The sequence below is a fragment of the Schistocerca nitens genome, chromosome 10, assembly GCF_023898315.1.
Source record: "Schistocerca nitens isolate TAMUIC-IGC-003100 chromosome 10, iqSchNite1.1, whole genome shotgun sequence".
In the NCBI taxonomy this organism is placed as follows: domain Eukaryota; kingdom Metazoa; phylum Arthropoda; class Insecta; order Orthoptera; family Acrididae; genus Schistocerca; species Schistocerca nitens.
In genome coordinates this window covers 69,141,413-69,161,507 of record NC_064623.1, presented here as the reverse complement: position 1 = coordinate 69,161,507, position 20,095 = coordinate 69,141,413, and positions in this window count along the sequence as shown.

The window sequence follows — 20,095 nt, the reverse complement described above, 5'->3', positions numbered from 1 at the left end:
CACTACGGCCTCGGGCAAGGACGCGTGTGATGTCCTTAGGTTGGTTAGGTTTAAGTAGTTCTAAGTTCTAGGGGACTGATGACCTCAGCAGTTAAGTCCCATAGTGCTCAGAGCCATTTGAACCATGTTTTTTATTTACAAGTAAGCCATAATGGACCGACAACAGTCGGTGATAGTGTTCCTCTTCAAGAACGGCGATGACTCTGTCACATCGATTCACAGGAAATTGCTCCCTGTTTATGGGGAGGACACAGTGGATCACAGCAGAGGTTTAGAGAACGTGATTTCTCTCTAATGGAGAATCCACGATGCGATAGACCATCGACGGCAGTGAGTGAGGTGAATAAGGAGACCATTGATCAAATCATCCAAAATGATAGATGTGTGACGACACGACAGCTTGCTGAAATGACTCGTTTGTCAGTGGGTAGTGTGGTATCACTGGTACAGTCACAAGAGTACAGCAAAATCTGTGGACGTTGGGTGTCTAGATTATTGACAAGAGAAATGAAAACGATGAAGAAGGATGTGTGCGAGCGCCTCACAAAGACTTTTCACAGAAGAGTGGAAACAGTGTTTTGACGGCGTCATTACCCAGGATGAAACATGGATGTTTTTGACGGAACCTGAGAGCAAAACCCAATCCATGGAGTAGCGTCATCCGGGTTACTCTCCGAAGAAGAATCCAATACTTTCACGAACAGCAAGCCGAAAGGTGATGACCTTCTTCCGGGGTCAGTGTGGTGTCATTTTCACTGACTTTTTGGAACCTGGCGGCACAATTAACCGGGACCGTCACTGTTTGTCATTGGCCAAGCTGCGATGTGCCATCAAGATCCACAGACCACAGCTTCAAGGTCAGACTACACCATGACAATGCCAAACCCCATACAGTACTTATGACGTAGGAGAAAATCAGGAAAATGGGTTGGAAAATTGTTCCTCATCCACCCTACAGTGCGGACTTGACTCCCTGGTTTTTACCTCTTTGGTCGTCTGAAGGTCCATCTGGGCGGTAAAACATTTTATAGTAATAAAGACCTTATTTTCTGTGTCACACGATGGTGCAAAAGTCAATACCAAGAATTTTACCAAAGTGCATTTACATCATGGAAAGAACATTGGGCCAGATGCGTCACAGCTGATGGAGGCTACATTGAGGAGGCTCAATTTATAGCTAAATGTTCCAAGTACGTTCACAAAAAATTTCATTCTCCTCCTGCAAATAAAAAAATTTGTTGTTGTTGTTGTGGTCTTCAGTCCTGAGACTGGTTTGATGCAGCTCTCCATGCTACTCTATCCTGTGCAAGCTTCTTCATCTCCCAGTACCTACTGCAACCTACATCCTTCTGAATCTGCTTAGTGTATTCATCTCTTGGACTCCCTCTACGATTTTTACCCTCCACGCTGCCCTCCAATGCTAAATTTGTGATCCCTTGATGCCTCAAAACATGTCCTACCAACCGATCCCTTCTTCTAGTCAAGTTGTGCCACAAACTTCTCTTCTCCCCAATCCTATTCAATACCTCCTCATTAGTTACGTGATCTACCCACCTTATCTTCAGCATTCTTCTGTAGCACCACATTTCGAAAGCTTCTATTCTCTTCTTGTCCAAACTAGTTATCGTCCATGTTTCACTTCCATACATGGCTACACTCCATACAAATACTTTCAGAAATGACTTCCTGACACTTAAATCTATACTCGATGTTAACAAATTTCTCTTCTTCAGAAACGCTTTCCTTGCCATTGCCAGTCTACATTTTATATCCTCTCTACTTCGACCATCATCAGTTATTTTGCTCCCCAAATAGCAAAACTCCTTTACTACTTTAAGTGTCTCATTTCCTAATCTAATCCCCTCAGCATCACCCGATTTAATTTGACTACATTCCATTATCCTCGATTTGCTTTTGTTGATGTTCATCTTATATCCTCCTTTCAAGACACTGTCAATTCCGTTCAACTGCTCTTCCAAGTCCTTTGCTGTCTCTGACAGAATTACAATGTCATCGGCGAACCTCAAAGTTTTTACTTCTTCTCCATGAATTTTAATACCTACTACGAATTTTTCTTTTGTTTCCTTTACTGCTTGCTCAATATACAGATTGAATAACATCGGGGAGAGGCTACAACCCTGTCTCACTCCTTTCCCAACCACTGCTTCCCTTTCATGCCCCTTGACTCTTATAACTGCCATCTGGTTTCTGTACAAATTGTAAATAGCCTTTCGCCCCCTGTATTTTACCCCTGCCATCTTCAGAATTTGAAAGAGTATTCCAGTTAACGTTGTCAAAAGCTTTCTCTAAGTCTACAAATGCTAGAAACGTAGGTTTGCCTTTTCTTAATCTTTCTTCTAAGATAAGTCGTAAGGTTAGTATTGCCTCACGTGTTCCAACATTTCTACGGAATCCCAACTGATCTTCCCCGAGGTCCGCTTCTACCAGTTTTTCCATTCGTCTGTAAAGAATTCGCGTTAGTATTTTGCAGCTGTGACTTATTAAACTGATAGTTCGGTAATTTTCACATCTGTCAACACCTGCTTTCTTTGGGATTGGAATTATTATATTCTTCTTGAAGTCTGAGGGTATTTCGCCTGTCTCGTACATCTTGCTCACCAGATGGTAGAGTTTTGTCAGGTCTGGCTCTCCCAAAGCCGTCAGTAGTTCTAATGGAATGTTGTCTACACCCGGGGCCTTGTTTCGACTCAGGTCTTTCAGTGCTCTGTCAAACTCTTCACGCAGTATTGTGTCTCCCATTTCGTCTTCATCTACATCTTCTTCCATTTCCATAACATTGTCCTCAAGTACATCGCCCTTGTATAGACCCTCTATATACTCCTTCCACCTTTCTGCTTTCCCCTCTTTGCTAGAACTGGGTTTTCATCTGAGCTCTTGATATTCATACAAGTGGCTCTCTTTTCTCCAAAGGTCTCTTTAATTTTCCTGTAGACTGATCTATCTTACCCCTAGTGAGCTAAGTCTCTACATCCTTACATTTGTCCTCTAGCCATCCCTGCTTAGCTATTTTGCACTTCCTGTCGATCTCATTATTGAGACGTTTGTATTCCTTTTTGCCTGCTTCATTTATTGCATTTTTATATTTTCTCCTTTCATCAATTGAATTCAATATTTCTTCTGTTACCCAAGGATTTCTACTAGCCCTCGTCTTTCTACCTACTTGATCCTCTGCTGCCTTCACTACTTCATCCCTCAGAGCTACCCATTCTTCTTCTACTGTATTTCTTTCCCCCATTCCTGTCAATTGTTCCCTTATGCTCTCCCTGAAACTCTCTACAACCTCTGGTTCTTTCAGTTTATCCAGGTCCCATCTCCTTAAATTCCCACCTTTTTGCAGTTTCTTCAGTTTCAATCTGCAGTTCATAACCAATAGATTGTGGTCAGAATCCACATCTGCCCCTGGAAATGTCTTACAATTTAAAACCTGGTTCCTAAATCTCTGTCTTACCATTATATAATCTATCTGATACCTATTAGTATCTCCTGGATTCTTCCAGGTATACAACCTTCTTTTATGATTCTTGAACCAAGTGTTAGCTATGATTATGTTATGCTCTGTTATGCTCTGTTATGCTCTGTACATGTTGTACAAGGCGGCTTCCTCTTTCATTTCTTCCTCCCAATCCATATTCACCTACTATGTTTCCTTCTCTCCCTTTTCCTACTGACGAATTCCAGTCACCCACGACTATTAAATTTTCGTCTCCCTTCACTACCTGAATAATTTCTTTTATCTCGTCATACATTTCATCAATTTCTTCATCATCTGCAGAGCTAGTTGGCATATAAACTTTTACTACTGTAGTAGGCATGGGCTTTGTGTCTATCTTGGCCACAATAATGCGTTCACTATGCTGTTTGTAGTAGCTAACCCGCACTCCTATTTTTTTATTCATTATTAAACCTACTCCTGCATTACCCCTATTTGATTTTGTATTTATAACCCTGTAATCACCTGACCAAAAGTCTTGTTCCTCCTGCCACCGAACTTCACTAATTCCCACTATATCTAACTTTAACCTATCCATTTCCCCTTTTAAATTTTCTAACCTACCTGCCCGATTAAGGGATCTGACATTCCACGCTCCAATCCGTAGAATGCCAGTTTTCTTTCTCCTGATAACGACGTCCTCTTGTTTAGTCCCCGCCCGGAGATCCGAATGGGGGACTATTTTACCTCCGGAATATTTTACCCAAGAGGACGCCATCATCATTTAATCACACAGTAAAGCTGCATGTCCTCGGAAAAAATTACGTCTGTAGTTTCCCCTTGCTTTCAGCCGTTCGCAGTACCAGCACAGCAAGGCCGTTTTGGTTAATGTTACAAGGCCAGATCAGTCAATCATCCAGACTGTTGCCCCTGCAACTACTGAAAAGGCTGCTGCCCCTCTTCAGGAACCACATGTTTGTCTGGCCTCTCAAAAGATACCCCTCCGTTGTGGTTGCACCTACGGTACGGCCATCTGTATCGCTGAGGCACGCAAGCCTCCACACCAACGGCAAGGTCCATGGTTCATGGGGGAAGCTCGGTTATTAGTAAGAAATAGAAACACCCGTTATAAGCGATACCAAACAAATACCGAAAGCCGCGCGGGGTAGAGCGTGTTGTCACGGTTCGCGCAGCTACCCCCGTCGGAGGTTCGAGTCCTCCCTCGGGCATGGGTGTGTGTGTGTATTGTCCATAACGTAAGTTAGTTTAAGTTAGATAAAGTAGTGTGTAAGCTTAGGGAACGATGACCTCAGCAGTTTGGTCCCATAAGACCTTACCACAAATTTCCAAAAGATACCGAAAAATACCGGTTATAAGGAGCTAAAATACCGGTATATATTTTAACAGATCGGTTTTTCCCACCTGTACCTCACGCCACCTATTCGGGGTACATTTTCTGAAACTGTACGTCAATAGTGGTTCTTATCAGCATGTGTATCATACGCAGTTACTACCTAAAGGCAATCGTTGGCCGCGTGTCGCTACATCAGGACAGAACTCTAACACACTTTGCTACAGAGGCTATTGACTTTGAGGCCAGTGGATTCCGTGTGTTTCAGCAAAATCACAAGCCTCACTAATTGGCTACCACGAAGTCCGGACCTTACCTCGCCAGACAACGCATTATGGGGAATGATGGAGTCTCAAGACGCTCATCGATAGTACGAGATTAATGAAGAATTGTACAAAAGCGTCAAGGGAGCCTTTGGGGAAGCGTAGCTGCTAAGCTGTGGAAGAGGACACGAAGACGCATCGATGCCGGTGTCAGGCGTGATGGTGCACATACACATCCGTTGGGTACATAGTGTTTATTTGTAAGTACTACAGTATACAGCATACCGCCACCGTTTTGACCGAGGATATAGAAGCATATATCACTAGAGGTGAGACAGATGTTGCATACGGGAAAAATAAAGAAACTTCTCGAGAAGAGAGAAGCAGCTATATGAATATCAACAAAGCAGATAGAAAACCAATGCTAAGCAAAGAAGGGAAAGCTGAAAGGTGGGAGGAGTACAGAGAGGGTGTATACAAGGGAGCTGCACTTACAGGCAGTATTATAGAACTAGAATCAAATGGTTCAAATGGCTCTAGCACTATGTGACTTAACATCTGAGGTCATCAGTCCCCTAGACTTAGAACTAGTTAAACCTAACCTAAGGACGTCACACACATCCATGCCCGAGGCAGGATTCGAATCTGCGACCGTAGCGGTCGCGCGGTTCCGGACTGAAGCGACTAGAACCCCTCGGCCACAGCGGCCGGCTACTAATCTACAAGAGCTGCTGTGTTGGCACTTGTGAAATTCATGCCTTGTTATTGTCCACAGGTGACTGCATTCCACATTGCGACGCTACATGTTTATACATTCCTCTTGCACTCTGGTCAAAGCACGATGGTGGCAGAAAAACTGCCCACTGGGTGTTTATTTTCGGTAAGGTTTTTTTTATTATTATTTGGTAGACATTCGTCGGACTGGTTTGATGCAGCGCGCCACAGCGGCCTGTTTCCGCCTGCAGCAGTGCGGCAGCCGGAAGCTCGGCGCGTGCAACCTGAGGAGGCGTGGGACCGCCGAAACGCGACACGTGGTGCCAGGCGGCGAGTACTTTCCCCGTTTGCCTCCCGCGGGCAGACAGCCTCGCAGCTGCACGGTCGCGATGCTCGCTCTCCTGCCTGCCAGCCCCACAACATACAATGGTCGATCAAAAGTCTCTGGACACCCCTGTGCAGTGCGCAACCAGGGATGCGGAAAACCGACCGCTTAAAGGGGGTAGGACGTCAAATGGGCCAACTTGGAGCAGGAGAGGCACCACAGGACATTTTAATTTCTCCTGTCTATACATTTACAAATAAATTAATAAAACTTTGTCAGCATCACCAGGAAGGATTCAGGATTCACACTCACAGCAGTAGAAGTTCGAAAACATAACAAAATAAATTTTATTTACATGTGAAATTTTGTTGCTATAGGTAAACTTTTCTTCATAAGTAAGAGAGGCTCGTCGATGAATTTTGCACAGCATACAAACCACACTTAAAGGTGTCTGAAACTCTAGAATTTTCCAAATCTAGTAAAAACTGTGGTAAAAATTGAGGTAATTAAGTAAAAAATTTGTGTTTTTTCTAAACATGAAGTTTAAAATATAACAGCTTATTCGTTTTTTCATAAATTAAATAAATTCTAGAGTTTCATACACCTGTGAGTATGGTATGTATTCTGTGCAAAATTCATCGAAGAATCTCCCTAACTTATAGCAACAAATGCAGCCATTAGTAAGCGAAAAAATGATGAGATTTAGTACGTAAAAAAATTTATTTTGTTATTTTTTCGAACTTCCACTGCAATGAGTGTGCATCCTGAATCCTTCCTGGTGATGCTGACAAAGTTTTATGAATTTATTTGTAAAAGTATAGACACTGGAAATTAAAATGTCCTGTGATGCCTCTCCTGCTCCAAGTGGGCCCGTTTGACGTCCTACACCCCTTAAGACCGATACCGGTAGTTCAGTTCTCAGTGACCGGTATTTTTCGGTATTTGTTTGCCCTCGGTTTAGAACATGAACTTTTTGACTAATAATCGGGTAAAACACCTAATTATGAATTAACCATTGCAGCAGTAGTAAAATATTTTTTTGAAAAAATAGTTATTTTTATTCTTAACATTTCAATTGCTTTGAAACGTAGCTGTACAATAGAAAAAGGGAGAAGCGATCAACGCTCTTTTAGTAAGAAAATCGACAGAAACGAGCAGTAAACACGTGGCATAAGAACTGGTACAGCGCTCCTGAGACAGAGCTGTACATACACTCCTGGAAATGGAAAAAAGAACACATTGACACCGGTGTGTCAGACCCACCATACTTGCTCCGGACACTGCGAGAGGGCTGTACAAGCAATGATCACACGCACGGCACAGCGGACACACCAGGAACCGCGGTGTTGGCCGTCGAATGGCGCTGGCTGCGCAGCATTTGTGCACCGCCGCCGTCAGTGTCAGCCAGTTTGCCGTGGCATACGGAGCTCCATCGCAGTCTTTAACACTGGTAGCATGCCGCGACAGCGTGGACGTGAACCGTATGTACAGTTGACGGACTTTGAGCGAGGGCGTATAGTGGGCATGCGGGAGGCCGGGTGGACGTACCGCCGAATTGCTCAACACGTGGGGCTTGAGGTCTCCACAGTACATCGATGTTGTCGCCAGTGGTCGGCGGAAGGTGCACGTGCCCGTCGACCTGGGACCGGACCGCAGCGACGCACTGATGCACGCCAAGACCGTAGGATCCTACGCAGTGCCGTAGGGGACCGCACCACCACTTCCCAGCAAATTAGGGACACTGTTGCTCCTGGGGTATCGGCGAGGACCATTCGCAACCGTCTCCATGAAGCTGGGCTACGGTCCCGCACACCGTTAGGCCGTCTTCCGCTCACGCCCCAACATCGTGCAGCCCGCCTCCAGTGGTGTCGCGACAGGCGTGAATGGAGGGACGAATGGAGACGTGTCGTCTTCAGCGATGAGAGTCGCTTCTGCCTTGGTGCCAATGATGGTCGTATGCGTGTTTGGCGCCGTGCAGGTGAGCGCCACAATCAGGACTGCATACGACCGAGGCACACAGGGCCAACACCCGGCATCATGGTGTGGGGAGCGATCTCCTACACTGGCCGTACACCACTGGTGATCGTCGAGGGGACACTGAATAGTGCACGGTACATCCAAACCGTCATCGAACCCATCGTTCTACCATTCCTAGACCGGCAAGGGAACTTGCTGTTCCAACAGGACAATGCACGTCCGCATGTATCCCGTGCCACCCAACGTGCTCTAGAAGGTGTAAGTCAACTACCCTGGCCAGCGAGATCTCCGGATCTGTCCCCCATTGAGCATGTTTGGGACTGGATGAAGCGTCGTCTCACGCGGTCTGCACGTCCAGCACGAACGCTGGTCCAACTGAGGCGCCAGGTGGAAATGGCATGGCAAGCCGTTCCACAGGACTACATCCAGCATCTCTACGATCGTCTCCATGGGAGAATAGCAGCCTGCATTGCTGCGAAAGGTGGATATACACTGTACTAGTGCCGACATTGTGCATGCAGTGTTGCCTGTGTCTATGTGCCTGTGGTTCTGTCAGTGTGATCATGTGATGTATCTGACCCCAGGAATGTGTCAATAAAGTTTCCCCTTCCTGGGACAATGAATTCACGGTGTTCTTATTTCAATTTCCAGGAGTGTATTACGAGGGTGAGTCAAATGAAAACCTTAAATCTGTAATAACAAATCGAAATTTCGCGCCGTTATCCTGTTAGTTGGTAAGCGACCTACAAACAGCGTTCAGAATGGCCTGTAAGTGGCAGCATAGTGCAGATGCACACATACCGTCGCAGTATCAGTATAAAGATGGCCGCCCCACTTGCGACTTGCACCAGGAAAGAACAGCGTTCTGTTATTCGGTTTTTGCGTAGTGAAGGTGTGACACCTACTGAAATTCATCGACGAATGAAGGTTCTGTACAGTTATGCATGTTTGTCACAGCAGCAAGTCTACGAATGGAGTAGGAAGTTTGCAAATGGTGTGACCTCAGTGGAAGATGCTCCTCGTCCAGGTCAGGCACACCGAGTTGTGACTCCACAGAACACTGCAGCAGTTGAAGCCATAGTGAAGGAAAACCGCCGAGTGACACTGAATGACATTGCAGCATGTTTACAGATTAGTCAGAAATGTTCAAATGTGTGTGAAATATGATGACACTTAACTGCTAAGGTCATCAGTCCCTAAGCTTACACACTACTTAAACTAAATTATCCTAAGGACAAACTCACACACCCATGCCCGATGGAGGACTGGAAAATCCGCCGAGACCAGCCGCACAGTCCATAACTGCAGCGCCTTCAGACCGCGCGGCGCAGATAGTCATGGGTCAGCACACCACATTGTGTGTGATGTGCTCCAGGCTCACAAAGTGTCTGCAAGATGGGTGCCACGGCAGCTGACTCCTGAAATGAGAGAACGACGTGTTGATGCTTGTGAAGAACTTCTTCGGCGCTTTGAACGAGGTGATGGCTTCCTTGCAAGAATCGTTACTGGGACCGAAACCTGGGTTCACTTCCACCAACCGGAAACGAAGAGAGCCAGCAAGGAATGGCGCCATTCCTCATCACCAAAGCCAAACAGAACAGAACCACCAGCAGGGAAGGTTATGCTGACTCTCTTTTGGGACGAAAAAGGCGTCATTTTGGAGCATTACATGCCTCGAGGGACCACTGTCACCAGTGCATCATACACAGATCTCCTAAAAAGTCATCTGTGGCCTGAAATCAAATCAAAGCGACGTGGATTGCTGTCAGCACGTGTCCTTTTGCAACATGACAATGCAAGGCCCCACACTGCCCGTACAACAGTTGCAATAATCACAGACCTGCATTTTGAGTGTCTTCCTCGTCCACCATACTCACCAGACCTTGCCCCAAGTGATTTCCATATGTTTGGACCACTCAAAGACGCAATGGGAGGAAAGAAGTTCCGTTCTGATGAAGAGGTACGCCACGCGGTGCATGAGTGGTTGCGCGGAGTACCAAAAGAATTTTTTTCTAAAGGAATTTATGCACTTTGTAAGCGCTGGAGGACTTGCATTGAGCGTAGGGGAGGTTATGTTGAAATGTGATACAGCTCTGCACCACTTCTGCACAATAAATACTATTTAAAAAATATTTAATGTTTTCATTTGACTCATCCTTGTACTGCAGTGTGGTGTGGACTGTTATATGGTATGCAGTATGCAAGACTTGTCTCCACCTGATCTACACGGCAGTTTCTCGCTGTTGTCGTCGGAAATCAGTTGTATGACAGAATGGCACCACCCCTAGTCTGAAAGTATTTTACTAAGGGCGGCATCAGTGAAGTACAGTATTCCAGTTGATTTAAAACATTAAAAACAGGACGAACCACAACAGACTTGCGACATCGCATGAGACAAAAACTTAACAAATCATTCATAGCACACAATAAAAATAGAAAGTAGCTGCCCATGTCTACATAATATACCTTCCTCTACTAGCAACCCTTAAAAACAGATAAGTTAACACGAAAAATAGTTCTTCAATTTCAGTTTTCACCCTTTAGCACTGACTATACGTAATGCCCAAATACTGGTGTGATCCTCTATTACAACATGACTTTCGAGCAGAGTTTCAAAAAATTAGAATCAATCTACATTTAGATTATCCTCTACAAGTTACCTAATGGCGTGCCGCGAAGGGTGCTTTTTACCACTAACTGAGCCCTCCAACCCTGTTCCACATGGGACGATTCATTGTCGGTAAGCCTCTGTATTTGCTCTAATTTCTCGAATTTTGTCGTAGTCATTACGGGAGATGTTTTTAGGGCGGAGGATGGGGAGGGGGGCAGGGAGGGGGAGTAATATGTTGTCCCACTCTTCCCGGAAAGTGGTTTCTCGAAATGTCAACAGTAAATCTCTCCGTGATGCATAAAGCTTCTCTTGTAACGTCTGCCAATGAAATTAAATTTGTTGAACATCTCCGTAACGAGCTCGGGCTGACTAAACGATCCCGTGACGAAACGCGCCGTTCTTCGTTGGATCTTCTCTCTTGTATCAGTCCTAGCTGGTAGGGATCCCAGGTATATGAACAATAGTCAAGAATCGGTCGAAAAAGCGCCTTATATGCCACTTCCTTCGCGGATGCGTTGCATTCCCTTAAGATTCATCGTATGAGTCAGAGTCTGGTGTCTGCTTTTCCCACTATTTGTTTTAGGTGGTCATTTCACTTAAGGTCGCTCTAGATAGTTACTCGTAGATATTTTACGGCAGATGCTGTTTCCAATGGTTTGTCATCGCTATTGCATAGCTATACAATAGCGAATTTCTTTTCCTATGTACGCGCAATACATTACATTTATTTTTCTTCAGGGTCAACGGCCAGAGCGTGCACCATTCATCAATTCTCTGGAGATCATTCTGCAAAACGTTACTATCTTCTGGCGTTGCTTCTTTGTTATAAACTCCGGCCAGTTTCCTCTAAATGCCAAAAGCTGTTCGTCAACGGTAAGATATTCACTAGGTGAAAAATATTTTTGGCAATTGTTCGTGAATAGTTCAAGCACGGTACCTCTCTGTTAGGAGCCAACTTGTCAGTCTCTCTGCGAACACCTCTATCACAGATATTATCAAACCTAAGACATCTCAACAGAAACCCGAATCGGTTTTCACTTATGCATAAATAACATCATTATCAGGAGAAAGAAAACTGGCGTTCTACGGATCGGAGCGTGGAATGTCAGATCCCTTAATCGAGCAGGAAGGTTAGAAAATTTAAAAAGGGAAATGGATAGGTTAAAGTTAGATATAGTGGGAATTAGTGAAGTTCGGTGTCAGGAGGAACAAGACTTCTGGTCAGGTGAATACAGGGTTATAAATACAAAATCAAATAGGGGTAATGCAGGAGTAGGTTTAATAATGAATAAAAAAATAGGAGTGCGGGTTAGCTACTACAAACAGCATAGTGAACGTATTATTGTGGCCAAGATAGACACGAAGCCCATGCCTACTACAGGAGTACAAGTTTATATGCCAACTAGCTCTGCAGATGAAGAAGAAATTGAAGAAATGTATGATGAGATAAAAGAAATTATTCAGGTAGTGAAGGGAGACGAATAGTCATGGGTGACTGGAATTCCACAATAGGAAAATGGAGAGAAGGAAACATAGTAGGTGAATATGGATTGGGGCTAAGAAATGAAAGAAGAAGCCGTCTGTTAGAATTTTGCACAAATCATAACTTAATCATAGCTAACACTTGGTTTAAGAATCATAAAAGAAGGTTGTATACATGGAAGAATCCTGGAGAGACTAAAAGGTATCAGATAGATTATATAATGGTAAGACAGAGATTTAGGAACCAGGTTTTAAATTGTAGGACATTTCCATGGGCAGATGTGGACTCTGACCACAATCTATTGGTTATGAACTGTAGAATAAAACTGAAGAAACTGCAAAAAGGTGGGAATTAAGGAGATGGGACCTGGATAAATTGACTAAACCAGAGGTTGTACGGAGTTTCAGGGACAGAATAAGGGAACAACCGACAGGAATGGGAGAAAGAAATACAGTAGAAGATGAATGGGTAGCTCTGAGAGATGAAGTAGTGAAGGCAGCAGAGGATCAAGTAGGTAGAAAGACGAGGGCTAGTAGAAATCCTTGGGTAACAGAAGAAATATTGAATTCAACTGATGAAAGGAGAAAATATAAAAATGCAATAAATGAAGCAGGCAAAAAGGAATACAAACGTCTGAAAAATGAGATCGACAGGAAGTGCAAAATAGCTAAGCAGGGATGGCTAGAGGACAAATGTAAGGATGTAGAGACTTACCTCACTAGGGGTAAGATAGATACTGCCTACAGGAAAATTAAAGAGACCTTTGGAGAAAAGAGAGCCACTTGTATGAATATCAAGAGCTCAGATGAAAACCCAGTTCTAGCAAAGAGGGGAAAGCAGAAAGGTGGAAGGAGTATATAGAGGGTTTATACAAGGGCGATGTACTTGAGGACAATTTTATGGAAATGGAAGAAGATGTAGATGAAGACGAAATGGGAGACACAATACTGAGTGAAGAGTTTGACAGAGCACTGAAAGACCTGAGTCGAAACAAGGCCCCGGGAGTAGACAACATTCCGTTAGAACTACTGACGGCCTTGCGAGAGCCAGACCTGACAAAACTCTACCATCTGGTGAGCAAGATGTACGAGACAGGCGAAATACCCTCAGACTTCAAGAAGAATATAATAATTCCAATCCCAAAGAAAGCAGGTGTTGACAAATGTGAAAATTACCGAACTATCACTTTAATAAGTCACAGCTGCAAAATACTAACGCGAATTCTTTACAGACGAATGGAAAAACTGGTAGAAGCGGACCTCGGGGAAGATCAGTTGGGATTCCGTAGAAATGTTGGAACACGTGAGGCAATACTGACCTTACGACTTATCTTACAAGAAAGATTAAGGAAAGTCAAACCTACATTTCTAGCATTTGTAGACTTAGAGAAAGCGTTTGACAATGTTGACTGGAATACTCTCTTTCAAATTCTAAAGGTGGCAGGGGTAAAATACAGGGAGCGAAAGGCTATTTACAATTTGTACAGAAACCAGATGGCAGTTATAAGAGTCGAGGGGCATGAAATTGAAGCAGTGGTTGGGAAGGGAGTGAGACAGGGTTGTAGCCTCTCCCCGATGTTATTCAATCTGTATATTGAGCAAGCAGTAAAGGAAACAAAAGAAAAATTCGGAGTAGGTATTAAAATTCATGGAGAAGAAGTAAAAACTTTGAGATTCGCCGATGACATTGTAATTCTGTCAGAGACAGCAAAGGACTTGGAAGAGCAGTTGAACGGAGTGGACAGTGTCTTGAAAGGAGGATATAAGATGAACATCAACAAAAGCAAAACGAGGATAATGGAATGTAGTCAAATTAAATCGGGTGATGCTGAGGGGATTAGATTAGGAAATGAGACACTTAAAGTAGTAAAGGAGTTTTGCTATTTAGGGAGTAAAATAACTGCTGATGATCGAAGTAGAGAGGATATAAAATGTAGACTGGCAATGGCAAGGAAAGCGTTTCTGAAGAAGAGACATTTGTTAACATCTATAGATTTAAGTGTCAGGAAGTCGTTTCTGAAAGTATTTGTATGGAGTGTAGCCATGTATGGAAGTGAAACGTGGACAATAAATAGTTTGGACAAGAAGAGAATAGAAGCTTTCGAAATGTGGTGCTACAAAAATGGTTCAAATGGCTCTGAGCACTATGGGACTCAACTGCTGTGGTCATCAGTCCCCTAGAACTTAGAACTACTTAAACCTAACTAACCTAAGGACATCACACACATCCATGCCCGAGGCAGGATTCGAACCTGCGACCGTAGCGGTCGCACGGTTCCGGACTACGCGCCTAGAACCGCGAGACCACCGCGGCCGGCTGTGGTGCTACAGAAGAATGTTGAAGATTAGGTGGGTAGATCACGTAACTAATGAGGAGGTATTAAATAGGATTGGGGAGAAGTTTGTGGCACAACTTGACTGGAAGAAGGGATCGGTTGGTAGGACATGTCCTCAGGCATCAAGGGATCACAAATTTAGCATTGGAGGGCAGCATGGAGGGTAAAAATCGTAGAGAGAGACCAAGAGATGAATACACTAACGATGTAGGTTGCAGTAGGTGAGATGGAGCTTGCACAGGATAGAGTAGCATGGAGAGCTGCATCAAACCAGTCTCAGGACTGAAGACCACAACAACAACAACAAGTTTTTCACACACATTTGAACAACATACGAACAGGAACAGTCGAGCATGGCGGAGGGTGCTTATATAAAGTCGATCGAGATCAGCATAAGGAGTCGCTCGTGAGTTCCAAAGTACTACCAACATTCCAGTTAGCACATCGCCATCATTATTTGTATGGCACACGCATGCAGTACATGTAATGAATGTCACTGTACAAAACAAAAATAAAACGACTCAACATTAATATCGAGGTTTCTTATCCCTTCCACGGCTGTGCCCGTGGCATTCGTGTAATCATTCGATGTACCCTGATAGCATCGTAGGACTGACTCCTGTCTTCTATGTCTGACAGATTGTTTCAGTGCATCACAGTCACAACTCGGTGACTCCCCAATAGCCTATTTATAGAGTGAGTGAGACCACGGACCACACCCAGTGCTAATTCTACACAGAAGAGCCAAAGAAACTGGTATACCTGTACCAGAGCCCCCGCAAGCACTCAGCAGTGCCGCAGCACGACGTGGCATGGACTCGACTAATGTCTAAAGTAGTGCTGGAGGGAACTGACACTATGAATCCTGCAGAGCTGTCCATAAATCTCTAAGAGTACGAGGTGGTGGACATCTCTTCTGAACAGCACTTGCAAGGCATCCCAGAGATGGTCAATAATGTTCGTGTCTGGGTAGTTTGGTGAGCAGCTGAAGTTTTCAAACTCCAAAGAGTGTTCCTGGAACCATTTTGTAGCAATTCTGGACTTGTGGGGTGTCGCATAGTCATGCTGGAATTGCCCAAGTCTCTCAGAATGCGCAGTGAACCTGAATGGATGCAGGCGATCATCCAGGATGCTTACGTACATGTCACCTGTCACAGTCGTATATAGACGTATCACTCCAACTGCACACACGCCACAGAATTACAGAGCTTCCACCAGCTTGAACAGTCCCCTGCTGACATGCAGGGACCATGGTTCATGATGTTGTTTCCATACCCGTACACGTCCGACCGCTTGATACAAATTGAAACGGGAATCGGCGGACCAGGCAACATATTTCCAGTCATCAACAGTCCAATGTCGGTGTTGACGGGCCCAAGCGAGGCGTAAAGCTTTGTGTCGTGCAGTCATCAAGATTACACGTGTGGGCCTTCGGCTCCGAAAGCCCATATCAATGATCTTTCCATGAATGTTTCGCATGCTGACACGTTTTGATGGCCCAGCCTTCAAAGCTGCACCAATCTGCGGAAGGTTTACACCTCTGTCACGCTGAATGAATCGCTTCAGTCGTCGTTGGTCGCATTCTGGCAGGATCTTTTTCTGGCCGCAGCGATATCGGAGATTTGACGTTTTACCGGATTCCTGATGCACTCGTGAAGTGGTCGTAGGGCATACCCCAATTCATCGTTACCTCGGATATGCTGTGTCCCATCGCTCGTGCGCCGACTATAACACCAAGTTCAAACTCGCTTAAATCTTTATGACCTGCTAGTGTAGCAGCAGTAACCGATCTACCAACTGCGCCAGACACTTGCTGCCTTATATAGGCGTTGCCGACCGCAGCGCCATATTCTGCCTGTTTACGTATCTCTGTATTTGAATACGCATTCCTATATCAGTTTCTTTGGGGCTTCAGTGCATTTAATTTGACCCATTGTTTCCTCAAGTTCGACACTCACAGCGTCACAGTTATATTTCACAAACCATTCTCGTTCTTGGTATTTTCCGATGTGTTGACAGTTCTTCTTCCACCGATCTCTTACTTTGGTGTTAACTTAATAGCTAGCTGCTCAGCGTACAGTAGTGGAGGGTGTCTCGAATGAGGCCTGTTTCTTCATAAGACAGGTATGTCGTGATGAATGCATAGTTCCTTATTCTTTTGTACATTGTGGGTATCTCCAAGCAGAGTCACAGTTATGCGAATCTGTGATGGGTTGATATTGCTTAGTTGGGTAGGTGGGCACCAACAAAATATTTTCGCACTCTGAGGAGAAAGTTGCTGACTGAAATTTCATAAGAATGTCCTGCTACAGCGAGAAACGTCTTAGTTTTAATGACCGCCACTCCAATTTGTATATGATAACCGTGGCACACTCTCCCCTGTTTCACCATGATACAAAACGAGCTCACCGTCTTTGAACTTGTTCGAACTCCTCCGTCAGTACTAATTGATGCGGATCCCACACCACACAGCAATACTCCAGTAGCCGGCCGAAGTGGCCGTGCGGTTAAAGGCGCTGCAGTCTGGAACCGCGAGACCGCTACGGTCGCAGGTTCGAATCCTGCCTCGGGCATGGATGTTTGTGATGTCCTTAGGTTAGTTAGGTTTAACTAGTTCTAAGTTCTAGGGGACTAATGACCTCAGCAGTTGAGTCCCATAGTGCTCAGAGCCATTTGAACCATTTTTGAATACTCCAGTAGAGGGCGGACAAGCTTAGTGTAAACAGTCTCTTTAGTAAACCTTTAACATTTTCTAAGTGTTCTGCCAATAAATCGCAGTCTTTGGTTTGCTTTCCCCACAGCATTTGAAACATCCCCTTAGAAAAATGAATGAATTACTGTGCTGATAAACCCCTTGCGTTATTTGATTTTCAAACAGCTGAGCAAAACTGAACGTACTCAGACATTTCTCTCTTTACTTATTCTGATCATCACTAAACTGAAACACAATATTTTTAGCGCAACGCAGTCTGACTTTCAATAATCCCTACAAAAGAATGGCCCTGACCAACAATAAGCTATACCTTTCATGAATCACTTACCTCACAAAAATCTTCGTTACTCGAATTACAGCAATACAGCGAGCGCCAATACTGCCAGCTAAATAAGAGATTCTAACTACGGAAGGCACTAACTACTGATAAGCATAGTTAGCAAATGAAACATTTTGATAGAGAACAATGTATATACCTCGATAGTGTTCAAAAGTCATAATATATACACTCCTGGAAATGGAAGAAAGAACACATTGACACCGGTGTGTCAGACCCACCATACTTGCTCCGGACACTGCGAGAGGGCTGTACAAGCAATGATCACACGCACGGCACAGCGGACACACCAGGAACCGCGGTGTTGGCCGTCGAATGGCGCTAGCTGCGCAGCATTTGTGCACCGCCGCCGTCAGTGTCAGCCAGTTTGCCGTGGCATACGGAGCTCCATCGCAGTCTTTAACACTGGTAGCATGCCGCGACAGCGTGGACGTGAACCGTATGTGCAGTTGACGGACTTTGAGCGAGGGCGTATAGTGGGCATGCGGGAGGCCGGGTGGACGTACCGCCGAATTGCTCAACACGTGGGGCGTGAGGTCTCCACAGTACATCGATGTTGTCGCCAGTGGTCGGCGGAAGGTGCACGTGCCCGTCGACCTGGGACCGGACCGCAGCGACGCACGGATGCACGCCAAGACCGTAGGATCCTACGCAGTGCCGTAGGGGACCGCACCGCCACTTCCCAGCAAATTAGGGACACTGTTGCTCCTGAGGTATCGGCGAGGACCATTCGCAACCGTCTCCATGAAGCTGGGCTACGGTCCCGCACACCGTTAGGCCGTCTTCCGCTCACGCCCCAACATCGTGCAGCCCGCCTCCAGTGGTGTCGCGACAGGCGTGAATGGAGGGACGAATGGAGACGTGTCGTCTTCAGCGATGAGAGTCGCTTCTGCCTTGGTGCCAATGATGGTCGTATGCGTGTTTGGCGCCGTGCAGGTGAGCGCCACAATCAGGACTGCATACGACCGAGGCACACAGGGCCAACACCCGGCATCATGGTGTGGGGAGCGATCTCCTACACTGGCCGTACACCACTGGTGATCGTCGAGGGGACACTGAATAGTGCACGGTACATCCAAACCGTCATCGAACCCATCGTTCTACCATTCCTAGACCGGCAAGGGAACTTGCTGTTCCAACAGGACAATGCACGTCCGCATGTATCCCGTGCCACCCAACGTGCTCTAGAAGGTGTAAGTCAACTACCCTGGCCAGCAAGATCTCCGGATCTGTCCCCCATTGAGCATGTTTGGGACTGGATGAAGCGTCGTCTCACGCGGTCTGCACGTCCAGCACGAACGCTGGCCAACTGAGGCGCCAGGTGGAAATGGCATGGCAAGCCGTTCCACAGGACTACATCCAGCATCTCTACGATCGTCTCCATGGGAGAATAGCAGCCTGCATTGCTGCGAAAGGTGGATATACACTGTACTAGTGCCGACATTGTGCATGCTCTGTTGCCTGTGTCTATGTGCCTGTGGTTCTGTCAGTGTGATCATGTGATGTATCTGACCGCAGGAATGTGTCAATAAAGTTTCCCCTTCCTGGGACAATGAATTCACGGTGTTCTTATTTCAATTTCCAGGAGTGTATATCTTCTATATCAGTTCATGACATCCAGTCTTACAAATTTCGTTTTTCTGACGGACACACGTTTAGATCGTCCGCTCTCAAAATTCTGCCATCTCTCTCCCCACATCCACCACTGCTGGCGGCTTACCTCCAACTGCGCAACGCTACGTGCTGTTCACATCCAACTGCCCAACACTACAATAGCAAAAATTCCAACAATGCAAACCAGAATGAGATTTTCACTCTGCAGCGGAGTATGCGCTGGTATGAAACTTCCTGGCAGATTAAAACTGTGTGCCGGACCGAGACACGAACTCGGGACCTTTGCCTTTCGCGGGCAAGTACTCTACCAACTGAGCTACCCAAGCACGACTCACGCTCCGGTCCTCACAGCTTTACTTCTCCCAGTACCTCGTCTCCTACCTTCCAAGGTTCGCAGGAGAACTTCTGTTAAGTTTGGAAGGTAGGAGACGAGGTACTGGCAGAAGTAAAGCTGTGAGAAGTAAAGCGTGAGTCGTGCTTGGGTAGCTCAGCTGGTAGAGTACTTGCCCGCGAAAGGCAAAGGTCCCGAGTTCGAATCTCGGTCCGGCACACAGTTTTAATCTGCCAGGAAGTTTCAATGCAAACAAGCCACAGACTGCACACAGCACAGTCAGTGATTTTCATACAGAGCACTACGTGGCGTTATCAACATAAAAACCTAAACAGCATACTTACACATTATCTATGTGATCGTTTCAATTTAAATTATTGGTAATTGTAATCCTTTAAGTATTTACTCGAGTTTATAGCCTTAAGTTTTGTATGATCTATGGTGTAACTGAAATTTAGCGGATTCCTTTTAGTGCTCATGTGAATGACTTCACAGTTTTCATGACGTAGAGTTGTTTCCAACATACAGATATCTTGTCTAAATAATTTTGCAATTCGTTCTGATCATCTCATGCCATTAAGTGATGGAAA